Raw genomic sequence first — 12,668 nt, forward strand, 5'->3', positions numbered from 1 at the left:
CAATCCGATATTTTGGTTACATATACAGTTACAATAATCAGCAGAAATACTGATGACGGTATTTCTGCAGTATTTCCACTGATGACAGTCACTGTATATGTGACCGAAATATCTGGATTTTTGTTATTGTTTTTACACAATTTATTAACAGATTTATCCTTATTTTAACTGCTATTTGTGCGCCATGGAAAGGCAGTGTGATCATCGAAAATATCAATCACAGCTTCCATAAAAACCCTGGGGGGGGGGTTCATCCACAAAGACATAATTAATGGACCTTTCAACTATGCTGAACAAAGGGGTTATCTCAAATTATGATTGTATGTTTGGGGAAATAACGGGCGTGAAGGGCAAGGGGGGGGGCTGATTGCCCTCCAATCACTTTTGCCTTTCAAAAGGGGCACTAGATCATTCAAATTTGAATCTAATGAGCCCCTTTCGAAGTTTCTATGACAGTTCCTTCAATACGCAATGCTCTAGTCAGAAAAAAAGAACAACCCTCCAGAAATTAATACATTGTGCTATTTACTTAGGCAGCACTATTACTCTCCCTCTGATTCATCAGTTTTACATCATCCTTTTTTTATTTTTCATGTTGTCATCCTTGTTTATAAAGTTTTATTTTTCAATTGAACTCTTCACAATTTCATACCTAACAAAAACCTGACTTTTTCTTTATCAATAAATTCCAATATGACTCGTCATATCCCTCTAGATTTGTATTGCAAATAAAATCGGTCTTTGGGCAAATAAAATAAAAAATAGATTTCGTATTTTAGTTTGAGTAGTGTTTTTAGTAGAGGAGACCGGCTATATGTCGCTGTCAGGCTGAAAAACCTGTTTAGCAAACCCCTACACAAAAAAAATAGGAAAAGAGAAAAGTTCAATCTTGAGATTAGTTTAAATTCGTATTACTTAGTCCAGTTGTCTAAGTTTTTTCTTTTTATAGAATAAAGTGTTATCTAATGTATTTTGTCTACAAAATATATGAGAAGTACCTTTATTGTCAAAAAATGTGGAGCCCACTTCCTGGGTGTCAAGCTCAAGTTTACACGGCTCTGAAAGGCCAGGACAACTACCCAAAGCAATATCTTCACGTTTAACAGACAAAACAAGGTTTCGATCATCAAAGAGATCACTGTCACTTGGTAAAACATCTTCAATTTCTATAACAAAATATAATTAAGATACAAAAAACAAATTGAATAGTAAAGCTTATTAAGCCAACCCAACTATTTCTATTTTAAAATAAATTAGCAACGAGAATGGACCCTCAAAAGGACAGAAATAAAAGAAGAGAAAATTGACCAAGCAGGATTTGGCATGACAAATAGTCAGAATAAAATATTAGGGGTCATCGTTGAACAAAGGGGAAATCTTGAAAATTATTCTAATGGCTGTGATTAAAAAAAAAACGGCTAAAAAACGTAGGCTACAAACATTTTACTAGCATATTGACTAGTAACTAAGGGTAAAGGTAAAGGTAACGGATGCGGCACTAGACCCTTAAGGTCCAAACCGGCGGTGCTGATCTCCGTTTCGTGGCCCTTCAGCCAGGAAGTGCAATGGGGGGCTGGGGGCCAGCCAACCTATGCTTTCGCAAATCCTTCCTGTTTTACCTTCCCCAGATTTCTCCAGGTACCCATTTAGAGCTGGGTTGACTCTGGCTAAGCTTACAGGGTCACACCACTGACCCGCGTCCCAAACTAAGAAACTGTCCACACCAGGGATCGAACCCGAATTCACGGATTCTCAGCCCAGCGCGCGTCCACTTAGCCAGATAGCCTAGTAACTAAGAGACTGGATGTCCATTTTATTTTAATTAGGTTAAGTTCTTATATACTTGATTCAAATACTCCCATTTTTGTGACTTTCGGTTTCAGAAGAAACAAACTTTCTACATAAATAACAGAAAACAACCAGCGATGGCTATCATCGTTTACCCAACACTGTCCATCTTCCAAAGAAATGGGTAATGTTTCAATCTCTGAAACATACTAGAATATAGCACAGCCTCTATTGTTTCACCAATATACTGCTGACCCTCAGGTACAGCGTCTTAGGAGAAAAGATACTAGGCAGTTGCAAACAGTTTCAATCAAGCAAACCAATTCCACATCTAAACAAAACCACTGCAACTCTGAGATCCTAAGCAACATTCCTGTACTTAAATTTTTTTAGTTTCATAAATATGATAAAAACAAGGTAATAGTTTTGCTAGATTGAAAGTGTTCCTTTGCTTTGATGACTTTGTTCCAGCATACCTACTCAAATACATTACAAGCAAACAGTAAATAGGCTATGGCTAAGAAAAGAACAATGGATAGTCCGAATAATAAAGTTCCATTTTTCGAAAACTACTTCAACACATCTGATATTAATTCTCCATTTGTTCAACAGTCAATTGGCCTTTCAAACTTATATTTTTGGGTTTTATTCCTTCACGTTGAGCAAAAATCAGCAAAAACAACAAACAAATAAGTAAATAATACGTTGTGTCAACATCGTTCTTTACTTAGGCTGCGTTATTGTGCTGCCTATGATATATAACACAGTCTTTGCTACGTGCACCCCTGAAAATTCCCATGGTGTACCCCTGAAAATGCCATCACATGGAATTAGAACGGAATATAACAAAGGAAAATGAAAGAAAAGTTACACTACGGACCTCCTCCAAGCGTCTGTAGATTAGTAAAACTATTCGCTCAGGATGGCTGGCCAAGGGTTTGCTCTTCTTTGAGAGTTTTTTAAAAGCTTCTCAGCAAGATGCTTAATAAGGACTAATGGATCAGATATACCAGAATTACGCATAACATTAGAGTTCATCATCCTGTGTGGAAGTTTCAGAAGTAGCTTCACAAATCGAAAAAAACACAACTTTTACTTTTGCACACTGAGCAGACCACAAGTATTTCTAAAAAGATGCTATCAGCACATCCAAATTCTTTGATAGTGGATTGGCGGCCTTGTTCAAATTAAGCAGGTCGTCATCATATGTCCTCATCAAAACATCAATCCGGTTTGAAACACAAGATGTAGCTACTTGGGATGGTGCCAATACAACACAAATGTTGTAGATGCTCAGAGACACAACTGAGCCTTGCCTGACCCCTTTACGGACATGCACAACAGCAAATTCGACTGGATTTGAGGGTGTTATGATTTACCCTCTAAGGATATTGTACACGTAATATAGTATTCTGACAAGGCTTAGATTTAGCCCTTCTTTATGCACTTCTAGAAGAATCTGTGCGTGTATTGTCGATTCGTAAGTCCGCCTCAAATCAAATGAGCCAATAACTAGAGGGTCCCCTAATGCCTCAGTCGCACAAAATAGCAGCAAGGGCAAATAGAGCATCAGCGCAATCGAGCCCTACTGTAAAACCAAACTGGTGGTTTGGCAATTGGCATCAGTGTCTAGCATTCAAAAACATCACAATTTCTATATCAAGTTTCGTTGTCCGCCATATTATTTGTGATGTTTGCTGTTGCATGTCTTCTAACCACATATCTTGTTGTGCTTCATTTTCGTTCATCATTGCCTTAGATATTTTTTTCAATGTCTTTTGCTTTGGCTGTTCAGATATTCTTCTAACTGCATATTTTGTTTTGCAACATTTTTGTTTGCTATTCAATGTGAAACTCGCTGCTGCTTGAACCATGGATTTTACTATAGCTTTTCAGATTCATTCATCCTTTTGAATAATTTTTCATGACATCAGAGATGCAAAAAAAAAATCTTCTTTTCAGCTTTTCCCCAGTAATTATGTTTTTGCTTTAATTAGGTGGTTACATAATCCAGTAACAGCCAGGCATATTCTATTGCATATACCCTCTTAATAATCGAGGTTTAGAGTATGCATTAGCATAATTATTGTTTTACTTTGTAGTCAAAGGGTGGCAATTTAGCAATTTCAATTGTATTGAGAAATTCTGGAGTGTATTGAATTGTGCATTTATCATGTTTTTCTTTAGTCTTAAGTCATAGTGGTGACAAATCAGCAATTTCTGCTGAATTAAAAAACTACTGACTCCAGATTTCGTTAAATACCATTTATATTTGTGAGGCTTGCTGTTACATACTTCGTAACCACCAATCTCGTGCTTTATTTTGTTCATTGCTACCTAAAAGCATTTTTCCATGCCCTTTGCTTTAGCTATTAGGATTGTCTTCTAACCCAAAATTTCTAATGCAACATTTTCGTTTGCAATATTATGTGATTCTTGCTGTTGCAGGTTCCGTGCCTTTTAATATAGCTTTTTAGGGTCATTCATGACCTTGAATAATTTTGCATGCGTCATTGATACCATAAACAATTCATCCCTAGGGAAATTGCAACATGAGGATAAACAAATGTGAGGTCATTTACATGAAAAATATTTTCCAAAATTACGGCTCTATACAATCTTTCTGAAAATGATTACCTTATTATCTAGATTGTTCAGGGAGTAAAATTTTAGTGTGCCAATAAAAAAAAAATATAAACAGAGTTGTTCTGAGGAAAAAAATATATAAATAAGCACAACGATACACAGTCGCTACCATAAAGAGAGAAGATAAAGAATAAGAAAACGGATAAGAAAAGATCTGAAAGATGAATAAACAAATTGAACTTAGAAAAAAAAATACATGTGTATAGTTTCAAAACCCTAAATAAAGAAAGAAATCTTTATTTTTAATGGTTCTATGGATTCTTCCATTAGACTCCCAAACCAGTTACACAAAAATTTTCCATTCATTATGATCATCCTTTATTTTACAAAAGATAGTTCCTTCAAACTCTTGTATTTTAACTTCTTTAGCTAACAACTTCTCTTCTTCCTTATTGCAACTCTTTCATCTTCTTTCCAATTTAATTTGCAATAATGCTCAATTTCAATTTTATTTGCCAACTAACAACTTCTCGTCTTCCTCCTTCTTAACAATCTCCCCTTCCTCTAGATTTTTTCCTCCCTCAAGTTGAATATCAATGGGTCTGATTTTAGACAAAATGGATTATATGTCAAGTTTATGCAAATCAACTTTTCAAATGTTGAGTTTAGCATGGTTGTTTCTTATGGTTAGAATTTTGTGTAGATTTGATTTTTCGGGGTCAAATTTTACTGGTTTAGTTTTGCATGTAGGTTACTTCGGTTGAATTTAATGTGGATTTAAAAATTTTCTTTTTGATGTTTATGAATCACAAGGAGAAACAGAAAAAGAAGTTTTTATCCCATTAAATATTTGTAGTGGTCACTTCTTTCTGCAAATAACATTAGATGTTCATGAAAATAGAAACTAAAAGACCTTAGAAAACTTGCAGTAAAACATCTTTTATATACTATAGTGGAGTATTCATTAACACAATATGACAAGTTTTTTTTTATTTTCTATTTGTATCTAATATGGTTTTATTGTAGTTTTAGTTTTTCCTCTTGTTGTAGTCAGATAGAGAAAATATAAATAAAAAATTATTGAAAAACATAATAATGCAATTTAGAAATGAACCAGAAACAGCTCCATCAGATAGAAAGTCGGACCCTCCCCCCCCCACAAACAAGAATCTTTACATCGGTCGTACTATTTTTATCATGCTTCAACACTAGGAAAGATGAGAGAAAATTCCTCTGACCAATAAATGGTTGTTTCCCTTAACTTAAAAACCATGGATTATACATTAAGCTTCTATTTGATTTGAGTTAAAAAACAGCCATTTTCATCCCTTTCAACCCTTCATGGTTTAATCCAAATATATACAGAGTTTTAATTTTTTTATTGATGTCCAGTTTATTAGCAAACGGCAGGAGAAAAGCCAGAAGAATTATTTATCAAAGCAAAGCAGCATTCCTTTTATTCTGCAAATAGAAATTGCATTGGATTACTTACCACTTTTGATTATAAAAGCCTCAGAAGGGGTCATGAGACTGGCCATATTAGGAATTTGAGGTAGTAAGTCAAACTTACTTTTTTAGCAGCATTGATGTCACTTATGAAATATACAATGACATCACCAACAGTAGGAAAGAGTACATCCGTCTTACACAAGAGAGTGGAAGCAACAAGTCCCTAAACATATCAAAACTACAATTAATCAAGTCAAGTAAAGCCAATTTTATTACAACGGATTTGAAATGAAGGGCTCAACTGCTTCAGCAGTAAAAATAATAGAAATAGGATTCATTTTCAAATATAAGGTGGTTAAAAAAAACTGTGCTTATAACCTAACTACATTTAAAAGTGTAGTCTTAGATCTTAAATAAAACACATTTTCACAGTATAATTACAGAATAAAAGCTGTTTTAATACTGGAAAGACAGGCCATTGATGCTTTTTTTTTTACTCAAAGCACTAGTGTTTAGTACAAAAGAATGGATCAAAATTAATTTACTACTCGTTTCAAATCAAACTACAGAGCTATGCTTATAAAACTGACTATTCTGTAGACACTTTAAATATGTAATGTAGGTTTTTTCCTGAATGTAGGTACTTCATTTACTCTTCCCACTATAACTGTAATTTTAGTCATTTTCAACAGCTGTTGTGCTTTTGTCAACACATATCATAAATTTTCATAAGTCCATCTCTAGCTGTTTCTGCTTGTATGACTTTTAAGAATCACTAGGAATTGATTGAAAACTAAAAAAAAAAAAAAATATTTATTTATATATGGGGAATTTCAAACAATGGCCTGCAAAAAATATGGCAACTGATTGAAATTAAAAGTACAGCAATAAAATCATCATGCTTGAAAAACTCATACAGATAAACTAGAGCCACCAACATTGAACATATAGGGAAATCACTTTTTACAATGGTAGCACTAATGTAGCTTCCTTTTTTTTATTTCACTGCTGCTAGCAGGGCACTGAAACATTATAGAGCTTTTTAAGATCATATTTGAAAGCTTTTTTTAGATCTATGTGCTTTTTATAAGTTAGTTTTAATAAAAATATCATAAAGCATAATATGCCAACAAAACAGATTTTTTTTTTTGCAAATTTCGAAGTAGAAGGCTGGGAGGCTTGAAAAGAGTACCATACGAATCTAAAGGGTAAAAAAACATTGGTATAAATTTTGGCAAAAAATTATCAACAGCTAAATTAAAAAAGTTCTAATCAGTGAAAAATTTTGTCTTTTCATGTTGTTGTTTTTTCGTATCTGAATTGTGTGGGTGTGGGGGAAGTGGGGGCATCAGGTTAATATTTCCTCCAGAACGATAGTCTTGCCTTCCTTCTCAGTTCAGGTAAGCATATTAATGAGATATTTTATTCCATATAGGAAACATTTTTTAATTGAAGGGAAGCTCTGCACCTCTCTTTTAAGAGGCTTAAAAGAGAGACTAACTTCCTTTGGAAAAGGGACTATGGGACTTTGAAAAACTAAATTTGGGAATAGAAAGCATTTTCTTCTTTTGAAGAAACTCTGCATATGTACCTAACCATATACAGATACAAGTTAAGACACCTGTAAGAAAATGGCAGATTTTGCAGGGATTATAAGAAATTATAAGGAATTAAATGAAATATTGAAAAAAAAAAAACTGAATTATAAGGAATTTTTGGAGTAAAATGCTGGGAGACCTGAAAAGGGTGCCATACAAGTTTACAGGGCCAAAACACATTGCTAGGAATTTATAACCCCTCCTTATTACTATTTATAATAATAAGACCCTCTATATATACTTCTGTTTATTTTATGCTTCAATTTTGTAAAATACTCATGTATTTATTAAACATTAGAATTTTTCATTGTCAACTTCTCAAAGATACCCCTTGGACTCTTTTTATGGGAAAATCTCTGATAATTTAAGCAAGAGTTTAAGAAGAGTTAAGGAGTTTGAAGAGTTGGTACCAACAGTAGGAAATAATGATGGGAGAGTCTTAGCTCTCAACAGCTTGTAGTCTAAAATCGCATCACCTCTATTTATCATGTAAACACGTGTAGGGAGATTCAGCTTTGATAATCTTACAGGGTAGGAATTCTCTTGCATGCGAGGTACCACCTTAGTGGCATGTCCCAGCACATCTTCAAGAACTTACATGTCTTTTTAAAAATATGGGGAGGCAAGAGACATTCCAACTTCAAGCTTAGGATGCACAAGTCTCTTATATAGAAGACTGATATATATAGACTTATATAGTCACATGGCTGAACTAACCCCAGCAGCAGACCTCTTAGAATCAGTGCTGAATCTTAGTTCTCTGGCAATAGTAACATCAAGATCATTTACAGAGGAGAGTGGGTAGCCTAAGAAAAAATAAGAGTGGCAAGGATTTAGTTTGCCAAAGTGAATGATATGGCACTTGACAACATGGAATTCAAGAAACCAGACCTCAGTCCATTGACCCAGCAGTTGAAGATGATTTTGTAGCAGGACATGATCTTCATAGGACAATGCTTGTCCAACAAGCTACAGGTTTGTCAGCATAAAGAGTTGATTTACTGCTAATAAGGCAGGGAGCATCATAGATGAAGATATTAAATAGTGTAGGACCCAAAACACTACCCATACTGTCAATACGCCAGTTATTCCCATAACTGTCAATACAATAGTTATTCTTACAGGCCATAAAATTCCAAGTTGCAATTTCAACATCCTTTATATTATTGAAGTTAAAAAAAAAAAAAAACTTTTCTGAGAAACTGGTTTGTAATTTTCTGCATTTGCCCTTTCCCCTTTCTTATCAATGGGCACAACGATTGCTTCATGCCAGATTTTTGGCAGCTCCCCTTTGTCTATAGATGTCTGAAAAATCTCCAGCAGTGGCTCAACAATGTACTCATTACATTCCTTAACCCATACTGCCTCAATTCCATCTGGGCCTTTTGACTTGTCTGTCTGAAGTTTCTTAAGTTGGCATATTACTTCCTCTTTTGTGAGTGTAACTTCAGAGGTTAGTCTCTCCTTTGTGACATCTGGGTTGTATTGTTTTGGTTTAAAAACTGAGCTGAAGAAGGAGTTGAAGGCATTTGCCTTTTCTGACTGTGTTGTGGCCATTGATCCGTCTTTGTTGACCAGGGTTGGTATTTGTCTCCTTGATGTGAGTCTTGAGTTGATGTGTTTCCAGAACTTTTTAGGAGCTGTTTTTGCTTCACTTGTAATCTTTTTCTCATGTTCTCTTTCAGTGTATCTTGTTGCATTGCGGAGTTTGTTTCTGGCTCTGTTGTACTGCACCTTAGCGCTTTGTGTGTCCAAGTTTAGAGATTCCAGTTTTCTGACTTTCTTAAATTTTTTTACTCTTAATGTTCATCACCCGCTTCAGCTTAGGGTTAATATGTGGTAGTGTTTGCGGCTGACAGCTTTTCTTTGCTTTGGCTGAGCTTTCAGAAATACAAATCAAGATGTCTTGGAATAGTTCAAATTTCTGGTCACAGGTCTCTCCCATCTGCAAGCAAGTCCAATCCATTTGGCTGTTTCTTTAAGCTTTGATATATTGAGCTTTCAGGATGGTTAAAGTCCCCCAAAAGGAAAAGATCATAGCTGGCAAAATTGGACATCACATGACACAACATGGCAGCTAAATTAGATTCAGAGTCCAAAACACAGGGAGCACTGGGGCTTCTATAGACAACACCCATTACAACTGAGATTGTTTGATTGTGTGTTTTTATCCACACAGACTTGATTCCATCAGTAGTCAGAGAATTAAATTCAATGAGACTAACCTGTAGTTCATCTCTTATATAAAAGCACACTCCTCTGTGGCAAAGTGGGGAAATCAGATTAAAAACAGTTGGTAACCATTTATATTGATTTCATCAGGAGATAAGACTGACAAGGTGTTTCTTGGTGAAACCTCTGTAATTGCTAAAGCATCCACTTCTTCTTATATCACACAAAAAGAAAGTTCAGTATGCTTATCAGGGAGGCTATCAACATTGGACCTAAGGAACCTCATTCCTGGTGAGGTTGGAATTTGAAAGGATGCAGGACTAGAGTAAGCAGGAACCAAAGGACTGGTAAAGTTGTTGGATACCGCACTATGAAACAACAAAGAAGAAACAGCAGGTGATCAAGTTGTCACAGAAGAAACAAGAGAAATGTCAGCATCAGACAAGGAAACATTATTATGATCACTACTAGACAGTTGAGGGACAAAATTTGGTGATGCCTACACTCTTGATTTGGTTATTCTCTGTAACCCTGACTGTCTTATTAAGAATGTAATAAACACAGCTGTTGGTAAGAGCCACCATGTAGTAATTATTTTGGAGTTATATCTGTCTACCAAACAACCTTCTTCTAAGCAATAAAAATATAGAAACTACAAACTAGTCTCTGAAAAACTTGCCAATGTCAACTGGAAAAAGCTTATTACTGATGATATTGATGAAATGTAAAAACATAAATTCTGCATGTTTGAAAGGCGCTGTGCCACTCAAAAATGTAGCAGCAGATGCACAGTCCCAGATATCCTGCACAATATTCAATCAGTTGCTGATCCTCATCTGAAAGTTGAAATTTTCAACCAATATTTCTCATCTGTTTTTTCCTACAATTCCATTCTTGTTCACCCCACACCTCTTTTATGTAATGTATCACATAAGATGGAACCATTTCTGATTATTGATGTATGAGTTCTAAAGGAACTTAAATCCCTCAAACTGAATAAATGTGTTGGTCCAGACAGCATTCACCTATGTATCCTACATGAATGTTGTACAGTTTTGTGTCAACCTCTTTCCCTGCTGTTAAGTTTATTATAAAATCTTTCTAGATTACCTCTGGATTGGAAAACTGCACATATCATTCCTGTATTTAAAAAAGGTAGAAAGGACCTTGCTGAAAATTATCAACCCATTAGCATGACATAAGCAATTCTCAAGGTTCTTGAAAGAATAATCAATTCTGCAGTGACTAAACATCTTGAAGTAAATAATGTTTTTACACTGTTCACAACATGGCTTTTGTTCAGGAAGATCTGTTGACATCAATCTCCTTGAATTGTATGACCACATGACGAAGTTGCTGATATTGGGGTGCCTGGTTACATGATTCTGTTTGACATTTCTAAAGTTTTTCACAAAGTGTGTCACAAGCAGCTTGCAATTAAATTATATGCAGTCAAGGTTGAAGAGAAATTCCTGCTCTAGGCCCTTGATTTTACTTATCTGCAATATCAGTGTTTTCAGTAATTTGATGACTCTGGTAATTGTGTTCTTTCTTCCTCTAGCCTACACATGTTCTGAGTTTTTCAGATAAGTTTTTTTTTTTCTATACTTCAATAATATAAGGATATTAAAATTGAAACTTGGAATTTTATGGCCTTGAATAATAACTATTGTATTGACAGTTATGGGAATAACTGGCGTATTGACAGTATGGGTAGCATTTTGAAGATCATGCCCTGCTACAAAATCATCTTCAACTGCTGGGTCAATGGGCTGAGGCCTGGCTTCTTGAATTCAATGTTGCCAAGTGCCATATCATTCACTTTGTCAAACTGAATCTATTTCCAATTGTTTCCCTAAAGTCATCAGTCTTTTATATAAGGGACTTGTGCATCCTAAGCTTGAAGTTGGAATGTCTTTTGCCTCCCCATATTTTTAAAAAGACATATAAGTTCTTGAAGATGTGCAGAGACATGCCACTAAAGTGATACCTGGCATGCGAGAGCTTTCCTACCCTGTAAGATTATCAAAACTGAATCTCCCTATACTTGTTTACATGATAGAGGAGATGCCATTTTAGCCTACAAGTTATTGAGGGCTAAGACTCTCCCATCATTATTTCCTTCCATTGGTACCAACTCTTCAAACTCCTTACCTCATCTTAAACTCTTTCTTAAATTATCAGAGATTTTCCCATAAAAAGAGTCCATTGTCAACTTTTCTTTGAGAAGTTGACAATGAAAAATTCTATTGTTTATGAAATACATGAGTATTTTACAAAATTGAATCATAAAATAAACAGAAATATATATAGAAGGTCTTAGTATTGTAAATAGTAATAAGGAGGGGCTATAAATTTCTAGCAATGTGTTTTGGCCCTGTAGACTTGTATGGTTCCCTTTTCAGGTCTCCCAGTATTTTACTCCAAAAATTCCTCATAATTCAGTTTTTTTTTTGTTTCAATTTTTTATTTAATACCTTATAATTTCTTATAATCCCTGGAAAGTCTGCCATTTCCTTACAGGTGTTTTAACTTTTATCTGGTTAGGTACATATGCAGAGTTTCTTCAAAAGAAGAAAATGATTTCTATTCCCAAATTTAGTTTTTCAAAGTCCCAAAGTCCCTTTTGCAAAGGAAGTTAGTCCCTCTTTTAAGCCTCTTAAAAGAGAGATGCAGAGCTTCCCTTCAATTAAAAAATATTTCCTATGTGGAATAAAATATCTCATCAATATTCTTACCTGAACTGAGAAGAAAGGAAGGGCCATCCTTCTGGAGGAAAAATTAACCTGATGACCCCCTCCTCCCCCATGCACACACAATTCAGATACTAAAAAACGACAACTTAAAAAGACAAAATTTTCTACTAATTAGAACTTTTTGAATTTTAAATAAAAGTTCAAATAGGGATAAAATCCATTTAATAGACAGTGATGATGATAACAGTGATAGAAATTCACAAAAATACCAGATATTTTGGTCACATATACAGTGACCATTATCAGTAGTTTTACTACTGATGATGGTCACTGTTTATGTGACCAAAATATCTGGTATTTTTGTGAATTTCTATCACTG

The 12,668-nt window shown here is 34.8% G+C and overlaps 1 long non-coding RNA gene across 1 annotated transcript; it reads right to left on the reverse strand.

Moving 5' to 3' along the window:
- Window positions 1-882: 882 nt before the first annotated feature.
- On the reverse strand, window positions 883-6,144 carry LOC148939618 (uncharacterized). The gene is made up of 2 exons (XR_016143554.1): window positions 5,867-6,144; window positions 883-1,166 (listed from the first exon to the last, which is right to left on the reverse strand). It is a non-coding gene; the product is annotated as an uncharacterized LOC148939618 (long non-coding RNA).
- Between the last annotated feature and the right edge of the window lie 6,524 nt (window positions 6,145-12,668).

This window comes from Artemia sp. Qi Xiang Cuo, chromosome 21, assembly GCF_049724085.1.
Source record: "Artemia sp. Qi Xiang Cuo chromosome 21, ASM4972408v1, whole genome shotgun sequence".
In the NCBI taxonomy this organism is placed as follows: domain Eukaryota; kingdom Metazoa; phylum Arthropoda; class Branchiopoda; order Anostraca; family Artemiidae; genus Artemia; species Artemia sp. Qi Xiang Cuo.